Consider the following 22,052-nt stretch of genomic DNA (forward strand, 5'->3'; position numbering starts at 1 on the left):
GTTAACCTTAACCCTCCTTCACTTATTTTACCCTATGAAACAATTTGAGGGCTTGGATAATCAGAGTTGTGAAAACTGTTATATTAGGCAAAGGCTGGATGTCACTGATCTAGGAGTTAATAAAGGAAACCAGTCAGTCAGGTTAAAAATCTCCAAATAAACACAGCAAAATTAAAATGAACATACCACCTTATATAAATTTAAATATGTAACTTCAGTTGTTTTAAAGAGTGGTTATTATGTATATTTTTATTTTAGAGATAAAAATGTGCCTTAGTCATTTTTTAAAAAGTCCCAATTAAAAAAAAAGAAAAAGAAAAACCTCTATCATCTTGTAAACTGTATTCTTTGCTTGTCTTTGATTTAAAATCCAGTTTATGTATAAAACAAGTATTCTGAACATTTTTGCTATCACATTCAGCAATCCATCTGCTCTAACATAAATTCTTTCAAGTGCAGGTGGCCTGTAACGTTGTGTGAGAGCAATTAATGAAGTTTGAATCTCTTTTGCTCTTTCACGCTCGGCTGAATGATAAAAAGGGGTTATCATCTTTAATTCTCCAGCTTAACAGTATACACAAGTAGATATTTTCATGCATTTTTGTTTCCCTTTTATATTCACATATTATACATGTTTTTCTAGTCTAGATGTAGACCAAAATAAATTCACAATGATTTGCAGGGTGTATGAAAATATTAATAGTAAAGGTTGCAATAATAATCCTTAAAAAGTTATAAAGAAAATATTTCAATCTGCCATAATTGTCACTTAGATCCTGAAGTCTATAACAACAACTAAAATTTTTTAAAAAGCAAATAGCTTCTTACACTAATATCAATTACTCAATAGAAAAGTCCAACAATTAGGTAATTGTATTCTATTTCATATATGAAAGACTTTTTTTTTGTATGCTAGTAAAACATTCAGTCTAGTTAAACCATAATTTAATAGTAGATTTATAAATTGATTAGATCCAATTTTTTTTTCCGATTCTATTATGATTTTAGCCTAACGATAACCAGATCAAATTATGCTTCTAATGAAATGTATTAGAGTTTATTTAAGTTATGACCTTATCTCTGTAGATATACTTATAGTATTTTGCTAAGTGCATTGAAAATTCATTTATCTGCCAGTAAAATTACATTTTATAAGAGATGAATGATTGTAGATAGCTTTATGAATACCATATCTATTTCTCTTAAGCTTAATATGAATTATGTGTTTCTACTTTACAGGGAGAAATCTGTCCTCATCATTAAGATCTCTTTTTTATTTATAGTACTAACTACAAAAGAATGGTAACTACTAAAAACCAAATGGTAAAATCTCTAAAGGAAGCAGCAGTGGAATAGTCATGCTGTTCTGGCCACTTAGTCAAGTTTAATGTATAGTGTCAGTGAGCTATCACTCAATAACATTATTATAGTTTACATATACTTTTAAGTTATATAAAATAATTATATTTTATACTTTAATTTAGTTATTTGAAAACTAAATTCAACTATAAAAAGAGAGTGAAAAAACACTAGAAATATGATGAACTCCAATAGTTGACTTTGAGAGCTTGCAAAATATATACACCTCTAAAAATATTTCTAGTATTTGTCTTTATATTTATTTATATTTATTGCAAAGTACAATCTTAATATGAAAAAAATATTATCTAACTGGAGATTTCATTTATTGAAGTCAGTAAAGATTTATATTAAAACCATCTATAAATTTTTTTTGCTCTTTTGTTGTGAAAATAAAATTTTTAAAAAAAGGTGAAGTGTGGGATTTAACAGAAGAATGAGAGATCAATTTTTCTTAGGAGATAAAACTATACAACAAATCTCATTTGGACAACTCAAACCACAGAGTGCAGGTTTGGGACTCATCCACTGTCAATTGAGGTCGTGTTCATAGGAAAATGAGTAATTGCAAAAATCTTCAGTAAAGCTTGAATATGAAACTACTGAAAGCCTGCTTTTTCTAGTAGGTTATGCTGGAAAGTGTAAGCATGAAACATAATGCCCTTCCCAACTTGACATATGATAATCCAGACAGCTTTATGTTACACTTGATTTCTCCAGAGACATTTATTATTGCATGCTTTTGCATATTTATTATTTCATGTCTTTGCATATTGTGCTTGCTATACCTACAATATTTCTCATCCTTATGTTCCAGTTTTGTTCAGGTGTCATTTGTCTAGTCCTTGGAGCTAGTGTTAGGCACTACCTTATTTTGATTCTTAGTTACTTTGCTCTTCCAATGTAGATTTTGATTGGTTTTATATCATCAGTGCACAAAAGAGTTCCTGGGACTAGGTAGGTTATTAAGAAATTGAAAAAAAAAGAGTCATCGCAACAAACTTATAAAGCAAATGAAGGAACCTAAAATATATGGATCATACTGTTGACAGGGGTTTCATAAGACAACTTAATTGTCTTTCTAGTGCAGGATTATGGTCAAACTAGCACGCAAAAAACATTTTACTTATTTTATGTGTCTAAAGGCCAGATCATTCCTTTTGATTATAAATGATAACAAATTTATAAATTAAGTTTATCAGAAAGAGATGCTTATCTCTTCAGAAAGCCAAGTCAAGCCAAATCTGTTCGTAGCTGTATAAAAGATATTATGGATTTGACCACATAAATAGAAGACATGATATCTCTCTTCTTGAGTGAAAGACAAAGCATTTGCATATTTATCAATTATAAATTTAAAATAGCTATAAATTGTTATATAGTCATTTTATAAGGGATGTAATGAACCAACCATAAATACTGTATAAATTTACAAGGAAAATACCATTGTGGACTAAGCAAGCTGGGTAAGGTATGATGGCAGAATGTTTGTCAAAGCATTAGGTGGTGGCAAAACTAGTTTAATGACATGCATTTATGGAAAGCACAAGAAACAGTATAGAGACCACACAAGAATGGAACACCAGAGAATCAGTGAGAGAGCTACTTTGCATTGGAGGATAGCCCCTAATACTAAAGATTTGAGATTATATCTAATATTTATTAAATAGTAGAGCCCCTTAAACAGATAAAGGGCATGAGCTACACAAATAAATACTTAAAATATATTTTACACTAAAGCAAATATATGATAGTTTTTTTTAAGTAAACACAGTGTGTTCTCTATCTTTTAATAATTAAATATTCATATGTGTGTGACACCAAAATCTAAACAACCCCCAAAGCACAATTTAATATACAGAATAAATTAAGCCTTAACCACAACATTCCAGTGCATAGCATGTGCTTGGTAGGAAAAGGCAGATGCCAAGATTGGTTCTCTTAATGTTCATATTTTCATCCACATTGAAGTCATAATATATAGAAAGTATTTAATTTTGCATTCTAAATATTTAATAAAATACTGCATCGAAAAGAAAACTAAAAACTAAAGAATACTCCAAATGTTAGGATAGGTATTCATAGTGGTTTACTTATAATATTAGTCATTTAACTGAAAACAAAACAAAACAAAACAAAAACAAAACAAAAACTAGCCAGCTCCAAACTAGTCCACTAAGGTTTCAACTATTTTTAGGTTAAAAGATGCATATGCATGAATTCTAAAATAATCATTATGAACACACCCTACAAGTTAAGGAGAATTTTCACTATGCATATTCAAATGTCTTTTTCAAATGCTAATTTGTTAATTACAAACTTTTTATCAAGCTTAACTAAACTCATAAACTTCATTGCAACCATTTGCATAATGTTTCCTGTGTAAGCAATGCCATCATTAATTTACTGAAAATTTTCAAATGGAAACGTACATTTTCTTAAACCCAAAAGAATTAAGTGTGTAGATGAAGGCATTATATATAGAAAATATATAAGGTCCCCAAATTTTAAGTCTTTAAAAACAAATGGAGCACTGTGCTCATTTTATATTGTTGTAACTACACATGTAAGACGTTTCCAGTTTTCACAGAGCACTACTAAAATTATCCTTCACACTTCTCACACCAACAATCGAGATCATCGCTAATAAAAATATTAGGATCTAGAGACTAAAGAATATGATTAGCATCTCTGACCTTTTGTCTTATTCCCGGTAAAATAAAAGTGCTGCTGTGAGGGTAATGATGATTTAGTAAGTAGTTAACTAATGCCAGCTATTATCATGATTATGACAATTGTGTTTCAAAACAGCCAATTCTGAAGTTCTGAGATTAAGTCATGTTTCTTGATTTTTTTGTTTGTTTTTAAGTACTGATGGTTACTATTTCATCTCCACAATGAGGAAGGTGGAAAGGCACTATATAAAAAGTAAAATATAAATTAGTCAACTTTTAATTTATAATCTCTCATTTAACCATTAATAAAATTAGCTATTAAGACTAATATTTGAAATGTAGTTTAGATTCCATTTTATTTATATACAGGATAAGGATAATAAAAGTATTTATCTTATAGGTTTGTTGCGAGGATAAAATTAGAAAATCTTTATAAAGTTAATAGCAATGTACTTAGCTTCCAGCTCTACTCAACATATAATAATATTTCATCAATTCTAATAATTTATGTATTAACATCCTTCACAAAATGTCCTTATCTATAAAATTAGTATATGCATTTTTGCATTATACTTATTTTCTAATAAAACTATCCCTAGGCCCAAGGTATTATCCCTGAACTCATATCTATTTACAGGAGTTGGAGAGAGATCAGTGACAGTGGGTTTAGGAGGCTAGAGTTGAGGTTTTAGGATACTCATATAATCATTAACATAGTGGGAATCTGCACGAGCTAGTGGAGTTGACAATGACAGGCAATCTCAGTCCATCAGCATGTCCTGTTAAATAGATTTACATGGCCTCTTGCTTGTGGAACAGATATTAATTCTAAATATGTCAATTATGAGAACCCAAATCTAAGCTCTTTGTTTAGAGGGAAAAAAGGCTAACTTATTCTTTCTCATCTCCTCCCATCCCTCACGTTCTCTCTGAAATGGACAAAGACAATTGAATTCTTCTGGTTAACAAAATTATTCAAGCATTTCTGAATGGTAGTAAGGAGATATAACACAGAATAGAAAAAAAATTTCCTATGCATGAGAATGTGTCCTAACTACAGCTAACACCCTAACACTGACACAGCATGCTATTCGAACAGTCGTAATACTAACCCCAAGGGGTAAATATAGATTCTTGGGAAGGGAGGGGGCAAAAATTAGACTCCTTTTACATATAAAAGCACAGACATATACAGTACATAAACAGATGTGAAGTTTTAGCATTAAAATTTCATGAGATAGTAATTAAGAAAAAATATTTAAAAACTCCTTTAAGGAGCAATAAAGACAAAAAAGTAAGAAACTCTATGCTACAGATATCAGAGAGTTTTTTTTTTTAATACACTCTATTAACTATTAACATGGAAAGACATACTTAGAAAAGCTTGGGTACAATTAAAATATACAGAAAGAATGGAAGGGAGCATTCATAACTTTTTAATGGCATATTTAGTGATTTTGCAACCTCTCCATTATGAAATCCATTCAAATTACAAAGGAAATCACAAGAACATAGATATGTTTGCACTACTCAGAGTGTTTCCTAGCACCATATATAAGGGTGAAACAATTAGATACCATCATTTAGAGAATGCATGCTTCAATTTTCTGTAACAACTTTATGTAGACAAATTAAAAGTCCCAAAGAACAGGATGATTTAACACACCCTGCCAAATACCACATAACTATTGGTATTTCATCAAGAACCAAATTAAGAGAAAATAATTTTTAAGACATATTTTGTATAGTATTGTATACTAAACTGTGGTCCTGGCAAACTCTTGCACCAATTTTTTGGGATAATTTATATTATAAAACTTTTTTTTTTTTGATATATTGTTAAAAATCATTATTCCAATACTGCAAGTATGGGGAGAAAACTTATTATTTAATAAAATAGGAATAAACTAGGATAAACAAGAGACACCTAAGAAAGTAAAGATATTTGCATTTTTTTCATGCTTTTTTTTTTCTATTTCTTCACTAGTTGTACATATTACAAGGATAAACTACATATGCAGAGCAACTCTCTTGGAGAGAGAAACAGAAGTATCTTTAGCCACAAAAAGTAATGGGTATTCAAATGTGTTCATTATATTTTGGTAAGCTTTTTGCATACACTCACATTCCAAAGTGATCTGATATTGAGATGCTAACATTCTTTCTAAAGTTTTATCTAAAAGGGTCCTGACATACAATAGTTTTGAATGACAGAAAGTTTAGTTACTACTTCAACTTTATAAAAATTTCCTAATCATACACAATGTCTCTTCAAAACTAAAGTTTTGTCTTCAAATCAAGTTTTCAAAGTTTAAGTATGTATATCGGTTGATATGTATGTATATATGCATGTATGTATATATGTTCGTTATGTTGGGTGTGTGTTAATGTATATATTTATCTATTACATTATGAGATATATTTTCATGTTTGAAATAGGAAACTCTACATTTTCAAAAATATTCTTTATCAAATAATTGTTACTCTCTAACTACAATATGAATCTAAAAGAAGTATTATAAATTCAGATAGTTAATTTAAAAATCCATGTCTCAATGCAATATTTTTAATTATATAAAATATATCATCCTTCCCTTTTTCAAATTCTTACTACCAAATCCTGATGAATGAATACAGATATCCAAATTTATTTTTTAAATCAATCTTCCTTTTTTCTCTAATCTAAAACAGAAGATTGTATCGCATGTGACTTTACATTTATCTAAGTTTATTAATCTACAAAATGATGCTTGAGGACTCTCCATTTTAAGCACTGACTTCTAAATTGTTCATGGAGTCGGGGGAAAGTATTTATTAAGAAAAATGTGATAATGTTCTCCCAAATCTATTTTCCCAAAACAATTTGGAAGAGATGCCATGTCTTGAAATTCATTTTTTCCATCTTTTTCAATCTCTAGCCTGCGATATCCTTTTATTTTCCAAATGGAGAGTTTTTAAAAACATCATTAAAATGAACCTGGATCTCAGAATATTCATTAGGCAGCCATCCATACTGCAACATATTTCAAAGTGGTTGGAAAGTGACAGGTACAGTTGTTACTCAACCCTATGACAGATAGGTTTTGCTAGTTTTAAATGTCAATTCTAAACATTTTATTTTCATGAATAAATATAAAACCTTCTAACAATATATACAAGTGTAATTTTAATAAGAGGCTAGCACTCCCCATCTGCCTGACAATAAAACCATTTAAAAGAGTGAAACTAGAAGAATCATGCCAAGTTATTTGGCTTTAGTGCTTCTTAGACAATAAAAAAGGAAAAAAGACCATATGCTTCCTAATTTTCCCACAACACTTTAGATGCAAATTTGGATATGAAATGCATGTGTTTTATATGCACTTGCGTGATAAATGTTTCTTGGAAAAAAAAGTGTTTAGTTTTGGTTTAAATTTATACTTCAATTTATTCTACTCAAACACTGACATGGGAACTAGAAATAAAGTCAATTCATACATAGCTAGAAATACACAAAGGCTATACATTATTCCATTAATACTTCATTAATATTCTCAGTTTAGCTTTAATTTAGGAAAAAAATTAGGAAAAAATGTCAAATTTAGATTATTTAGATTATTTCGTTGAGATTTACATCGAGGTGAAAAAATTTTTAAATTATTTTTTGGATATAACTTTTATGCAATAAAATTAACCAATTTTAATAAAGAATTGGTTGGGTCTTGAAATATATATACAGTCATATAATGACCACCACACTCACGATACAATCCTGATAAAGAACATTTCCATCACACCACAAAGTTCCCTCTGACTTTTTCAGTTATTTCCCTCCTTGAAACTCAGCCCCTGAAAACCATTAATCAGTTTTGATCAATAAAATTTTACCTCTTCAAAAAGCTTTTTTTAGGTAAAACCATAAAGCATACAATCATTTGAATCCAGCTTATTTTGTATAGTATAATGTTTTTGAGAGTTATTCATGTTATTTATTATATATCTATTGTTCATTCTTTTTATTGCTATTTAGTATTCCTTTGTATGGATATATCACCTTTGTTTATTTACTAATCTATAAATATTTGCTTCAAATCCTCAACCACACTTAATATTTTCAGAGCTTTTTTTTTTAATTTTAGCTAATTTAGTAAAAGTGTAGAGTATCTCATTGTGGTTTAATTTGCACATTCCTAATGAGAAATAACAATGAGCACCTTTTTATCTGCTTACTTGCCATTCACATGTATTTTTTGGTGAAGTGCCTAAGCAAATTAAAGAAACTAAGTTGCATGTTTTTGTACTGAGGCATGAGTTCATTTCATACTCTGGATAGGTTTATTATTTATGTTTTAAAAATAATCGTTTGAAGGACAAACGTTTTTAATTTAAATGAATTCAAACTTATCATTTTTTTAATAGTTTAGAAAAAATTTTATTTACCTCAAGCTCACTTCATCTTTCTCCTCGTTTTGTTTTGTTTTGATTTGTTTTTTAGTAAGATTGCAGTGTTAAGCACTTTCATTTAAGCTAAGCTCCATTTTGAGTTAATACTTATGTAGCAAACTTAGTAATAGTATTTTCTTTCTTTAATTAATTAATTAATAATTTTATTTGCAAACAACAGCACTATTTGTTAAAGAGTACTTTTTCCTATATCGAATTACCTTCTCATGTTTATCAAAAAACAATTGACCATATGTTTGTGGGTCTATTTTTGAATTCTATTCTATTTCATTTGTCTTTATGTCTATTATTTTTCAACATTAGGTAGTCTTGAATACTGTAGCTTTATAATAAGACTCAAAATCAGATATGTGAATCCTCCATCTTTGTTCTTTTCTTCAATTGAGTGGGTTAAGAATGTTTAATTGCTTTTATTTCTTTCACTAATTTAAAGAAGTCATTCCACTGTCACATATTTTGCATACTTTCTAGAGAATTTATTCATTCTTATTGTTGTCCCTTTGTAAGTACTCTGCTTTTATTTTTGTTAGCTTCCTCTAAGATTTTTCCTTTATTGTCAGTTTTCAACAATTTAATTATGATTTTCTTTAGGATTATTCTCCTTCAGGTTTGTTGAACTCTCTTTAATCTGACAACTAGAAAATTTTCCAGTTATTATTTTTTCAAATATTTGTTCCATCCTTCTTTTCCTTCTCTAATTTCATATGTAGTACACTACTTAATATCGCCCTCCTATCAAGTAGTGCTCTGTTCAGTTTTTGCCCCAATGTTCTTCTTTCTATGCTTACTAATTTCATTTAACAGGCCTTCAAATTTGTGGACTTTTTCTTCTGCTTTGTCTATTCATCCGTTAATCCCATTCTGTGTATTTTTCATTTTAGTTATAATTTTTCATCTCAACATGGTGTATCTTTTTATGTCCTCCATGTCTGTCATACTCATGTTTTTGCAGAACATATGGAACCTGTTTATAACTGTTTTAAGTTCACTATCTGCTAATTCTATCATCTCTGCTATGTCTAGGATTACTGCTAATGATTGATATTTATCTGGATATAGGTCATACCTTTTTTTTTTTTTTTTTTGCATGCCAGGTAATGTTGGATTGAATGACAAACATTATAAATTTTACATTATTTCTTGTTAGATTCCTTTTTATACTGCTCTAAATAATGTTGGATTTTGTTGTGATGTGCAGTTAAGTTACAGAGTCAGTTGAATCCTTTTGAGGTTTACTTCTAAACTCTGTTAGAAGTTCAGAGTTCAGATAAAATTAGGGTATGTCTAATTTACCCCCATTACTAAGGTGATACTCTTCTGAATGTCCTACCCATTGGTGGGAGAATAAACTCTTCCTAGCTCTGTGTGAGTGCCAAGATTTTTGATACTAAGTAGGGTTTTTTTTGGTTTTTGTTTGTTTGTTTGTTTGTTTTTCATTTACGGACTGAGCAATACTCAGCCAAAGATTTCAGGAGACCTCTCTGCAATTCTCTAATGCTCATGCATTCTCTGTCTCTCTGTCTCTTTCTCTCCTTCTCTGTCTCTGTTTCTCTCTTTTCCCCTCTCCCTCTCTGCTCTCAGATTACTTCCTCCCAGTGCTTTATCCAGCAAATTTTGGAAAAGGCAGACACTCTGTGTATATCAGTGAGACCACTCAGCTCTATTGAGCTGCCCTTCCTTTAATAGTAGCCTCAAAAGTGCCTCCCAGAAGAGCTAAAACAATTGTAAGACTTACCTTTTGTTTCCCCTGTCTCAGACATCACTGTCTTGAACTGCCTGCTATTCAATACTTGAAAAACACTATTATTTATTTTGTCTGGTTTTCTAGTTGTTTAGGGTGGGAGGATAAATCTGAGCCATTACTCTATTATAGCTGGTAAAATTAATTTTCATATAATACCAATGATATTAATATCTGTGTACATTAGATAATTAGATCATTTTACTGAACTGGTTTTGCTTTCAAACAATTATTTTATTAAGAATTATTATTTGTTCTCAATATTCAAGAACCATGTCTCATAATTTTATTACTATTATCTTTTTACAAAAATGTAATTTATTTTGCTTCTTATCAAGTAGTATTTTAAAATTCCCATTATGCCTCTATATAACTTTAGGAAGAAAATAAATTAAACATAATGCCCTACAGTAAGTACCTTTGATGAGCATGTTGAAGATTAAAAAATGAACAAACATACCCAATAACACAAGAAATTAAGGCATAAAAAGATTTAAACATTTTAAACAAGACTTAAGTAAGAGTAGATCAAAACACCATAATGGCAGATTAGAAACTAAGAGAAAAGTTTTGATAGGAGTAGGAACCATAAAGAGAAAGAACCTGGCCAACCAGTCAAGAGAAAATTTTATTACTTTCAATAATTATATATAATACACATCTTTATTTCTCTTATTTTTTCTGTATCCAATACTCAGATTCATGAATATTCTCCAGGTATACTTGAAGTTATTCAGTTACAATTATGGTACTTCGGCAAGGATTAATCCATGCTCCATTCTGCTTGAAAAGAGAAGACTTTTACCTACAAAAAAAACCCCTGATTTAAACATTGCTGAGCAGCAAGTATTTAAGTTCATCAATAACTGAGAAAGCTTTTTAAAGATAGGACACAATCACAGTAATGAAACTGATAAACTATGATAAAAATATAGTTGTAATAAATTAACTAGTGGATGATGCTACCACTTTAATATTGATGTGAACCTTACATTTATAAATCTTTCCCCATCACTAATAATTTTACATTTTGATTAGAAAGATTGAATCCCTTTTTATAAAGAGTCTTTCAAACTAGTTCATCAATTTAAAATATCAATTGCTCTAATCCTCCATCTATGAGTTTGACACAGTAAAAACAAGCAGGTTGAAAGGAAAAGAAAAAACATTTTCACTCATATGGTGTAAAATTATAGCCACTTGCATTATGTTTGCAGTGTTACTAACCAAAATGAAAGGCTCAGAATTAAGTACTTTCTTTTACACTCTGCAGGGAAGTATATTATTCAGCAGGCAAAGAAGCTACTCTCTACCACTCACACAGGCATGCTAAAAATAGCACTCAAACACTCTTGCTGTAAGAACTTGTTCAGAAGATGAAAAGGCTGTTGGTTAACCATGAGGAAAAAATCTTGAAATGATGAAAGAAGATGGAAAAGGTAAAGTCAGGGCCTATGGGGCATCTCATTTTGCTACAAGGCAGTTTATTAATATGTAATTTAGGGCACCCAAAGCCAACAGTCAAAGAACAGCAGGGTACTTCTGAGTAGTACCTGGATGTTTTTCACTTGTGATACTATTTTCTTTTATTTTATTATCTCTTGTACGAGGACAATAAAAAATGTCATAAAAAATTGCTGATGTGATTTTGTAGCTAAAGTCTGGCTGGCTGAGAATAACATTGCAGAAGATCTAATCACAGTTTATGCTTACTTTTTCACTCAAAGTCAATTTTTCCTTCATCTTTATCTGTTATTTCTTAATACTCTAAGTTAATGTTTGACACATTTGCTTCTGTCAGGAATGGTACCATGTTTCTAAAATAAAACATAACACAAAAAGTAAAATAAACATTTCAGCCTCTTAAGTACACTATATCTTTCTATTATAATTTTACCAGTACCTTTCCCTCTGTTTCTAGAAAGCCTCCAACTATAGAAATTTTTAGTAATTATTAAAGAAATGTTGAAATTATTCAGATAAGTATCATTGTAGTTTACATTGTATGATTTTATAAGGAGAGATGGCAATCTTGTTCAATGTTATCTTTTCAACACTTAGCACAGAGTAGGTCCTCAATAAATATTTGTTGAAATATTGTATATAGTATATAGAAGATATAAAATACTGTCACAGTGCTAATTTTACACAAAAGATGTGAGATTTGTGAATAATAAAAATGTAAAAATCTATCCTACATGTGCATTAATAAAATAATATTTTCTAAGTAAAATGTAGGAAATAAAAACCTGTATCATTTCAACTATGATATAGAAGCTTTATTTTTAATATTTTGTTTAATACCCACAACCCACCCGGTCTTTCTAGGTGGTCTCCTATCCAAGTACTAACCAGGCCTGACCCTGCTTAGCTTCCAAAATCAGATAAGATTAGGAACATTCAGGGTGGCATGGTTGTAGATGCTATTTAAAAAAAAAAAAAAAAGAATTAAATTTTTCTTAAATATTCTGCATGTTTTTTCAATCACAAGTAACTACCTTTATATCTTTCATGTAATTTTTTTCCTACTGGTAAATAGACAGCAGCAATCTTCAAACATCAATGATTAGGGATTCTTGTTTATATTATCATAATTTAGATCATTAAGTTCAGTATTAAGGCATTTTCATTAATATGTTCAATGCTATAACTTCATGTTATATCAGATAATCAAATAATTCAAAGATGAAAACTCATTTGAATATATATATGAAGAATTGACTCAGTTTTCTTACTGACTATGATGATATCAAAATGTAGCTTGATGTTGCTTTGATGATAGCAAGAACACTTGATACTTTGTGTACCAGCATAAAGAAAAAGTCAATAATAGCCACTTTTAATCTGAGCCAAGAAAGTTTAATTTAGAAAATGTTATTGATTTCTGCCTTCTATAATGTTCTTAAGAAAAAGGTCTGTTTGTTGGCTGTTTCTAAGGAGTACAAACATTACAGCTACATTATTTAAGTGAAATAGAAGAAGAAAGGTGATATAAAACATTAGTAAATTAACATAACTACTCTCTCAACCTTCATTTGTACCAGCACTAGTTGGCATATTCAACTCCCTACAGCTTTACATTCAACTTAAATTATAGTTTTATATTTTGAAATATTTCATGTGTCATTAGTTGTTATGTTTAAATTTTAATAGAGGGTTTCTAAAAACAAAAATTAATATAATTGGCAATGCAGTATTCACTTATTTTAGAACAAATGATGACTTTTTTTCATACATGGGAACCAGAGTATCAGTGATTCATCCTTGCTTGTTATTAATCTCAGAAATATATATTACAGGTGATCATCCCTTGTGGATTACATGGAGGAAAGTTGGCAACTTATACTTTGAAACGTTTGTTTCTTTCATAGGTAGATATACTGGCCCCTATCTTGGAAAACCTCTTGTCAACCATGTTTCATTAAAATTCTTTAAATTATAGAACAATAGTTTCAAAGGGGATTGTTTATGAGAGGTTTCTAGGCATCCTATATACTTGTGACTTGCAAATGAATTCCAAATAAATGTTAGGAGTGTCAAAATCCAAAAGAAAAGCCCATGTGGAAAAAGGACGTATCAAAGCCTAAAGGATTTACGTTTAAATTATTGAAATGCAGTTGTGGACACATGGTTTATTTATGCTGAGAAAACGATTCATTAGGTAAAAGAAGAAAATTATGAAAACCTTTTTATACCAATAAAAGAAATGAAACCAAATATAAAAAGAAAAAATATTTTATACCTATATGATGAATTATTGTATAAAACACATTGTACACACACCATGAACACTATAGCAAGTAATCTAGAAGATAGATTGCTATATGGGAAACCTATTATTACAAACACAGAATATAATCAGATAAAATCTGTTCTTACTACTATGTGTATAGGTGGGTAATGCTCTGGGAAAACTCAGGAATCCAGCCAAGGGTATTGACTTCCTTCATTTTTCTGATATACCTCTGGCCTCTCAGTTGTTGTTAATTCTGTCAAGAGTATTGCCCAAAAGAGAATAAAGAGAGTGAATATGAAAATGCTACTTGGACTCTGAATTAGCAAAAGATATGTGTATGTTATCTGAAATTATATTTTCTCAAAATTCTGTAGAATATACTTTTCCTGCCTTATCCAAGTGATGAGTATGAGCATGTTTCAACTGACTGGCTTTCCTAAAATTAGCCAAGTTGTACTTATAAGCATGCCATTAAATTGTATTTCTTCTGTTTTACTCTGTGCAAGTAAAGAAGCAGAAACTTCTTCTAGTTTTAGTATTATCATTTTTTTTTTTTCAGGGGACATATAAGATTTAGGAAGCCTACATTAAAAGATCCCAGTGCCGATGTTAAGAATTAATATGTTTATGATATGAAGTCTTTCTGCTGGAACTCGCTTTAATGAAAAATTGAAGTACACTATGTATTTAAAATATACACTATACTTTTTTCCCATTATTTTATACAAATGCCCTAATATTTTTTTTTAAACTTGCTTCTATGTGGGAATTAAAATACGTGCATTTTTCATTGAGCATAGGTTCCATATTTTATTAGAAAAAAGAAGACCCAGACAAAAGAAGCTAATTAAAAACACTAAATGTTTCTCTAGTGTGTGTAGTAACAGTATTCAAGAATTATGTTATAACAGTAAGCTGTAATTATAACATGGTAGGTTAATGATATAATTCAGCAAGCTCGAAAGCATTTTTACTACATCCAAATACAGCGAATGCCCAGCAGGGAATGGCACGTCACAACAATGTACTTTTTATTCTATTCAGGTCATATAATATTTATCTTTTATTTCACTGAGTGTGATCATGATGCAAAATAATATGCTCTGTTGTGTAGAAAGGGTTAAGTTATGGCCTTTGTGAGCCATTAGTTGGAGATTTATTGTGGGAGTTAGCAAGTCTATAGTTCAATATGTGGTGATTGAACAAGGACCATAGGTACAGAGACAGAGAGAGGAAGAGAGCTGAGGCAAATGACATCCCTAGGGCTTTACAACATATGGCCCATCAGTCAAGGGTCAAGCCCCCTCACAAATTGCATGCACTTTACATAGCCATCTGCATCAATAAATTACTACTTTCCCGTAGCCAGGCACTAATGCATGGGCAAGAGGGATAGGCCCCACTTACAAATAAACTGTTTTATTTATTTTTATTCATTTCGACCCCATACTGCAACCCATCTTTTCTACACTAGAATTTTCTTCCATGGTCAGGCCAACCCACTAATAAACACCCTAATTCTTTACGATATACATTTTTCTTTTCCAGAGTGATCTGATATGTCCTACAGAGTAACTAAGGTCCAAGTGAAGCAAGTCAGAATGCCTACGAGAAACTGAACCTGGGAAGATGAAATTTCAATATATTAATCTATCTTCTTTTTTTTTCCTGCTGTTTCCTTGTGACTCTCAATAGCTGTTTGTTAATGAAAACTTTCTAAACTAAGCACCTTGAATTTTTTAGACATTGTCCATTTACAAATAAGATTGTCAGCACTAAAGCAACTAGTTCTTTTTGCTGCCAATTATGTGTAGAGAGAAAATTCGAAGCTGGTAGTCCTGGTACATTTGAACCAGCATACAAAATATATCTCAATTAAAATGCATTTGGTATAAATTCAGTTGTTAGTTTTATTACATAATTTTTGAACTTTTGTGTTTCATTGGTTTTGAATAAAAACATTAAAGCTTTGTGAGTCTAAGAATATCTTCTATATCTTAAAATATGAAAAAAAAATGTGTAGTACTCGAAATCCAACAAGAAGTGAACACTTCTGAAAACAAATCAATATTTGAAAAGTTCATCAGTTTGTAATAATGTGATTGGCTAGTGGAACACTGAAAAAGCTAAACTTTTTTTTACAAAAATAAGATATTTGGAGGGGGAAAGTGGAAATGAAAGAGAAAAGAAGGTGAAGAGGAAGAAATGTTTTCTTTGAGCCAGGCATTGTGACCGTTACATAAACCACTGCATTGAATAATTGCAGCAATCTTCCTATGTGGGTAATTATTATCACTATTTTGTAAGTGACAAAATGAGAACTAGGCAAGATTAAGGAATTACCCATGATCACCCAATGAGAAGAGGTAGAATAAGGATTTATAGACAGCTCTGCCTGGTTCAAAGTTCACCATGACCCAATCTTCCAAAAGGGAGAAAGAAAGACAGAGGCGAGTTGTGATTTCCATAGTGGGGCTGTAAAGCTGTGGAATCCCAGGAGAGGAAAGGCCCTTAAGTATGATCGTGTTCAACCACTTCTCTGCTACTTCAATCTCATCTATAACAGGAAGCACTCGCAGGCAGCAGAAATGGGTAGAAGCAGTAGTTCAGTTTAAGGAAAAAAATAACATAAAAAACAAGAGAGAGATGTATTGTTGGTGGAAATGTAAATTGGAAAAAATATATAATAATATAAATATACACTCTCTATAATACTATGCATGTGTGTATATAAATGTATATACACATACATGTATATATATTGTTATTCATCCCTATAAAAGAAAGAAATCTTGTCATTTGTGTTAACATGGATGGACCTTGAAGCCATGCTAAATGAAATAAGTTAGACGGTGAAAGACAAATACCATATTATTTAATTAATATGTGAAACTAAATTCAAACAAACAAAATCATATATATAGGGAACAAATTGGTGGTTGGCAGAAGCAGGGGGGTAGAGAGTTGGCAATATGGATAAAGGGAATCAAAATGTACAAAATTCCAGTTATAAAATAAGTCCTGGGGATGTAATGTGCAACAAGGTGACTATAGTTAATGGTGCTCTATTGTATATTTAGAAGTTGCTAATAGTGTAGATCTTAAAAGCTCTCATTACAAGAAAAAAAATTATAACTATGTATAGTGACGGATATTAACTAGACTTATTATGGTGATCATTTTGCAATATATACAAATATCAAATCATTACCTTGTACTCCTGAAACTAATATAATGTTATATGTCAATTGTGCCCTAATAAAAAATAAAAAAAAAAATAGATAAAATTTTTAAAAGGAAAAGAGAAGGGATAACTGGAGATCAGTAGAGCTCTGAAGTTTAAATGTGGCCAAGAACAGGCTCAGCGATTGCTCAAATCAAAGATAGGTTTCAACTCAATTGCTGTCTGGAGCACTGAGTAGAGCAGGATTCTGAGAGATGACCAAGATCAATGTGAAAAAAAAGAAAAGAAAAAAGACCAAGAAAGAACAGCTTAGAAATGAATAGCATGAGGAAAAAGAGGAAATTTTTTAAAATGCCTGCACCTGAGTTATTCTTCCGTTTATCTGAAAAACTGGTTGAAATCTCAGTTTGTTCTTGTACATTGTAAAGCTGGCTCTATATATTCGTTTGGAAAACTTTCTGATTCTGCATATCTTATATAAAATGAAGAATACTTGTATACATACAAAAAATATTGAGATACATATCCATGAAAGATATTTTCTTGTGCTTTGTTATATATTAAAAGGGCGAATCTGAATTCTCTTAAACCTGTTTATTTCTTTAAATACTCCAAGGTAGTCTATCAATGCAAACTTAATTAATTACCTTTTAAATTGAGAACACATAGACACAGGCATGATTTAGTATGAAAAACACAGATGTGTACTTCACATTTAGATGGGGCTCTAGTTCATGAAACATATTAAAGTGGACACAAGACCAAATTCTTTTGATTTAGATGGAAAGTATACAGTAAGATTTGCATTGTAATGGATCCATTGACCCCTGGTCAAGATGAAATTGTCAATAGAAGTGTCTTATGTATGGTATGAATCATATCTAATGGTTCTATTAACATCATATTGAGATTGAAGCTTCAAGGAACATGACTTAGAATAATGGAAATGGAAGAGGGCCTTATTTATTATTTTCATTTCATTTCTGTAAGTGTATTTTTTCACTTTTATATCATTTCTCATGAAGAAAAGCAGGCAATGATACACTTATTAAAATTATATCAAAGCACATAAACTTGTAAACCCATCTAATTTTAAAACAGATGTTTTTTGTTTTTTTATTTACCCTCCCACTCCCTCCCAAGATCAATTCCCTAATGGTCTATACCTTAAGGAATAAGAAAGGCAGGGACTAATGGAAAGAGAGTGGAATGGCAGTGAGCAATCATAGCATCTTTTGCTACTCCCACTTCTGAACTACTTTGTAACTATAGGCAAGTGGCTCTATTTCTTTCTCTCAGATTCTTCAATTGGAAAATTGAAATAACATTTTGCTTGTCCTTCTTTTATGTCATAGGGATGTAAGGATAAATCAAATAATACAAATGAAGCTTTTGGAGCACATTAGAAAAAATATTTTTAAGTTAGAATGATTCTTTAATAGATGTCTTACCCAACAGATTATGCAACCAAATTCAGTATTTAAAGATAATCACCAGTCCAAACTATTTTCTAATTGTTCAAGGTATTTCTGAAGAAACAGGAATAAGATATATTTATGCAGTGGTATACCTGAATAGTCTGTCTTACATGCCATTTTAATTTTTAAAATATCAAAATATAATACCTTAACTATATTCTCCATTTGTTTAACAGTCAAATGAGATGGCAGCTCCCTATTCAGTCTTGTCACAAGTACTACAATGACTAATAAAATGATCAAAGAAATAGAGAGTGTTAAAAGGATAAAGAGATAAAAGCCTTCATCTTACTCTATCTGAAACTATATACTTGAAATAACCATAGTGTGAAACTGTAATTCTGGAAGATTGTAAATGGTGATGAAAAATAATGGCAAAAACAAACAAAAAAAAGTATTGACATTTCCAGAAGGATCAGTTGAAAAACTAAAGGATACTCTTCCCAGAAGATATAAGCCTTTTTCCCAATGCGGGGGGTGGGGGTGGGGAGGGTGGAGCATGCCTCTGATGGCTGTGAATAAATCTCAGTAAAGCAGAATAAATCAAGATGGAAATTACAACCTTTGTCCAAATGTACACATGTAGAAAGGGAAAAAAATCTAGAAGTTTATGTGAAATGGCAGTTACTACAAAATCAGTTTGGTGTGAAAAAAAGCTGAGGATAAATCTGACCAACAATGAAAAACCAAAAAGTTTGTTATTAGTGATTCAAGAATAAAACTGAAAACTGAAATTTGTCCTTAGATATTTTAGTTTTCAATTTAGACCCAGACAAAGATCCAAAAATAAACAAGCGATGTCTTGTATTATTATAACTACTTATGTAATTTCAGCTTAAATATTTTAAAGAAAAATAATCATGGCTGTACTCTCCATGGGTTATAAGCATTAAATTTAAAACTTTAGAAATTCTAATTTTATACTTGATCTTAGCCAAAAGGCCAAAAAGCATAGAAATTCTAATTTTAAAATTAAAATTAGGTAAATGTCTTAAAACTTAGCTTTTAAGTCATGCCTCTGTTTAGAATGGGGCTTTTTCAACTTGTACCATAATTTATAATTTTAAATTTCCATACCTGATCAGATGACCCTACACATCATTTTGCAACTTGTTCCACTGAGATCTACTACAACACAAAAAACAAAATCTTCCATTTAGCAACTGTGTGATCTTGGAGAATATATTTAAGCATTGTGTCTTGTTTTTTTCAAAAGTAAAATTAAGATAATATAGAATGGTTGGCAGAATTAAGTGAATTAATAACTAGAATATTTAGAGAAGCACTCAGTTCATAGCAAAGCTAGCTATCATCATACTTGCCGTTGTCATGATGATGATGATGATTATCATCATCATCATCGTCATCATTAACCTCATCTGCTCTCTTAAAGATTTACTATAATCACTTGCCTATTTTATGACATTCTAACTCTGATTTATGATGCTAAATGACAATGTTAACATATTCATGACTTCACAGATGGCTTTTAGGTTTTTAAAAATACATTATCTAGGGAGTTTTTGTTATATATGTTGTATTTTTGTATGTGTGCAAGATAAGTCCACTCTCCACTTCCAGGTTCAAGTTGAAGCTGATCCCTTCAAAAGAAACACCCAAGAGTTTCTTAATTAGTAATCCATTACTTACAAAAATGTATAACCAAGGTCCATCAAAGACTTTTATGGAGAGGATGCTCTCTCATTGTGAATGCACAGTTCCCAGTACACCTATCAGCACAAGTACCCTTTTGTGAGTACTTTGCGCAATAAAAACCTTGTTCCAATTGATAATTTAACTCACTACTTTTTTCATTTTTGTGCATCTTTAACAATTTAAGCACAACAATGTTGTCACTTTCCAATTTTCAAAATATAGATTTTAAAACAAAAACAGTAATAGCAGCCTTTGCTGTGTTTTTCAATCACTTGACATTATCAACCATGTATAATCTATTGCTTTACTTGAGAATATCTGTCTATTTGAACTTTGTTTCAAAGATATCCTCTAGCCACTGTATGGAATGATTTAGTTGGTGATGTTTGTTTCCAACCATAATTGTTTTGTAAAATATTTATTTTCCAACAAAAAAAGAATGTATAACATTGAAGTGGGGGAAATTACTAGGTGGGCAGCTTTAAGACACTATTTTTCAAGGGATCTGAGAATGTGTCAATCAGTGTAAGGATATTTTAAAGTACTATAAACTTCTTTTCAATTTCATTCACACAAAAGATGAAATCTGAAAAGCCTTCTTTTGGCAACAGAAGAACAAGAAGTTTTGCCACAGTTATACTGATTTTCTTCCAACTGAGGTAATGAACCAATTTAAAAATATATATATATATGTACACACATACATACATGAGCATATATCTCTGTCATCTTAGCATTTCACTGACAATATATGAATAGTAATAATATCATGATTTTTTATTAAAATATATCCTTGTATATAAAAGCACACATTCTCCAGAACAAAGGAGTAAGCCACAATAAAAGCTCCTTTTTATGCCATTTCCTTAGAGAACCGACAACACAGTGTAGCAATATGTCTTGTTCTTTCTAAGACTAAACATCATTTAAAAAGGTCTATTCTCAGTCTACAGAAAAGCTTTAACAGCTCATTCCTATTTAAAGTGTCTTTGGAGACAATATCATCCTTCCCTTGGTTCTAATTGTAGCTGTTTTCTTAAATGGCTGCATAACTTGTAAGTCTGTTTCTGTGAACCTCCTGTGTGTTCTGCAAGCACACGTTAGCCATTTTGGTACAGGCATGTACCAGAAACCTATCACTGTCTCTCTACCTGGCTTATTTTAAATGAATCACCTGATTCAATTCCAGACATAGAAAGCAGAGACAACACTCCAACCAAATTGCTTTCCCATACACTCTGTTCACTCTGAAATACCTCCTTAGATGTGTGACAGGCCTATTTTGAACCATGAGCCTGGGAGTGCCTCATTTCATCACTCATTCTGGGTTGGCAGCCTCTCTGTGAAATTCCCATGAAACCTAGATACCAGAAATCAGTTTCAAAGAGATCAAACAAATGCAGTTTCCTTCACATTCCCTGACTGGCTGCAGCCTTGCTCTATATCTTCTACTCCCCGCCCCCATCCCCTGGCAAAAACCACCACCAATAGTGAGGTTACCCACTGGGGCAGCACGAGTGTCAGGGCAATGAAAGTGAAGGGGACATTGTACAATGATTAGGTCATTTCATCATTTTAGGGTCTCAATTATTGTGATCGACTCTATCAGTTCTATGGTTATCAAATAATTGCACAAACTTCACCTTTACTTCCAGTCTGGCTCTATAGCCTGTATGACCTTGGGTAAGTCATTTAAACTCCATGAGTTAATCCTTTTTGCTGGTTATAACACACTAAATGACCGTTTGAGCCAAATCTTCTTTGTGTTGTATTGCTTAAT

General features: G+C 31.0%; 1 protein-coding gene and 1 pseudogene across 33 annotated transcripts in view; both read right to left on the reverse strand.

Moving 5' to 3' along the window:
* The window catches only part of ROBO2 (roundabout guidance receptor 2), a 1,504,157-nt gene that overhangs the window by 332,177 nt on the left and 1,149,928 nt on the right, over nt 1–22,052 (reverse strand). The gene's annotated exons all lie outside the window — the stretch shown is intronic.
* On the reverse strand, nt 12,520–12,640 carry LOC118602010 (annotated as a pseudogene).

The sequence above is a fragment of the Rousettus aegyptiacus genome, unplaced genomic scaffold (genome assembly GCF_014176215.1).
Source record: "Rousettus aegyptiacus isolate mRouAeg1 unplaced genomic scaffold, mRouAeg1.p scaffold_m13_p_4, whole genome shotgun sequence".
Taxonomy (NCBI): domain Eukaryota; kingdom Metazoa; phylum Chordata; class Mammalia; order Chiroptera; family Pteropodidae; genus Rousettus; species Rousettus aegyptiacus.